General features: G+C 51.2%; 1 pseudogene; it reads right to left on the minus strand.

Moving 5' to 3' along the window:
* Nucleotides 1-943: 943 nt before the first annotated feature.
* The window catches only part of LOC108297653, a 5,872-nt pseudogene continuing 4,984 nt past the window's right edge, over nucleotides 944-1,831 (minus strand).

Genomic DNA, 1,831 nt, shown 5'->3' on the forward strand with positions numbered 1-1,831 from the left:
GTGTTAAAAGGTTTCATTCTCCCCTCCAAAATATTTTACAATTAAAAAAAATCAAAAACTGTGTTCTATTTTCTCAGCCACTGTACAAGTTACTGTTTCCACCTCAGGGCTAGTCTCTGCCCCTCGAACATTCTGCCCTTCCCTCAATCCCTCCTCTTTCAATATCACTGTAAGTGTTTTTATAAAACCCTCTACCCTCTCTCCCCACCCCATGCCCTGCTCTGCTCTGCCCAACCTGGTTTCTCTTTGAGATTCCAGGCCCTTCGTGGCAGGTGAAACTGAATGGATGGGTGGGATGTACACAGGCAGTGTCTGAGGGGCAAGAGTATGATTTGTGTTTCTGGGAGAACCACTCTTTTCCTGGTCACTTTTTTTCTGTCCTATGAACACCAGTTCTGATTCAAATATTTGGCTTACAGTTGCCCACAGCCACGCAGCTCTGCTTTTTCTGCATATTCCTCTGGGCGTGAGTCCATGACAGATGGGTCTTATGACTGTACCATTTGTTTGCTTGAGGATTGTTAGGGACAGGAAAGGAGCACATGACTAGAGTGGAGCTTGATGGAATCTCAGCTGCTCAGAGAGTAGGCACCAAAGCCCAGGGGAGGAGGTTTTGGTTTTCTAGTAGGCAAAGCAGGGCCAGCCAGGACTATGGAAGGTGGGGAAGAGAGGAGAAACATCCAACAATATAGCTCTGGAGTGAGCCATGTTCCTTCTGAAAAGCCTCCTGTCCATCCTCCCACTTCATTCTGTAGGTCCCAGGAGAATTCCATAGAGGAGGAAGAAAAAGAGGAAAATGATTCTGTTCTGCTGATGGGAAAAGGCAGGAGCTGACACAGTGCTCAAGGCTGGATAGAGGCCTGCTGAGATCTGCAGCTGTCACTGCTTCCCTGTTCTGTGAGGGAATTTGTGCAGGCCAGAAGTCAGGCACTCCAAGGCTACATCAGCTCTGTTCCTCATCCTTGACTGATAAGACTGTATGCTGGTCCCTGCTGGACACAGATAAGACCACACGGTTTTCCAGCTTTTTGCCTGTCATCTCCACAGGGCTCCAGGTGTCTTCATCCTGCCCTGTGCCCAGCTGATAGTTGGTGCCCATGCCCCAGGAGAACACATGACCATCCTTGGTCACAGCATACCCCACAGAGGCCCCACAAGCCACTGAGGAGACAGGAGGCAGCCTGGAGATGAGGGTGGGTGTGCTTTCCTCCCCAGCCCTCTCCAAGAGGCCCAGCTGCCCATATTCAGCCCTGCCCAGGCTGTATGCTTTTCCTTCTGAATCCATGCAGACTCTATGGTGCTGGCCACGAAGAAACTCACCCAGGACTAGGTGGAATTCTTGAAGGATGTTAGGTTCTGGGGTTTGAAGCAAGATTCTGTGCTCGGAGTTCCAAGCTGATGGTAGTTGGAGAGGCCGAGGCCATGCACGTGGCCCTCTTGAGAGATGGCAAAGGTGAAATAGGTGCCACAGAAGGTATTCTGGAATCTCACTTGGCCCCAGCTTCTCCTGGGTTTCAGCATCACACACTTGGGGACCAGGAGTCATTTAAGGCCTTGCCAGCCACCATAGTTGGCAAATAACTCCGGCACACAGCCTAGCGGACCCTGTTCCCTGCAGTCCAACGGGCAGAGACCATCATCAGCTGTCAGCATCATCAAGTGGTCATTTCCTGAGGCCACTTTCATCACAGGCACATCCAGCTGGACCTGTACAGGCACGATGCTCTTCTTCATGGGCTCCAACAGTACGATCACACCGTTACTGTCCCTGAAGGAGCCCCAGAGGAAGACTCGGCCATCCTGGGTGAGGGGTACTGTGTGACTGTCTCCT

The sequence above is a fragment of the Cebus imitator genome, unplaced genomic scaffold, assembly GCF_001604975.1.
Source record: "Cebus imitator isolate Cc_AM_T3 unplaced genomic scaffold, Cebus_imitator-1.0 Scaffold825, whole genome shotgun sequence".
Taxonomy (NCBI): Eukaryota; Metazoa; Chordata; class Mammalia; order Primates; family Cebidae; genus Cebus; species Cebus imitator.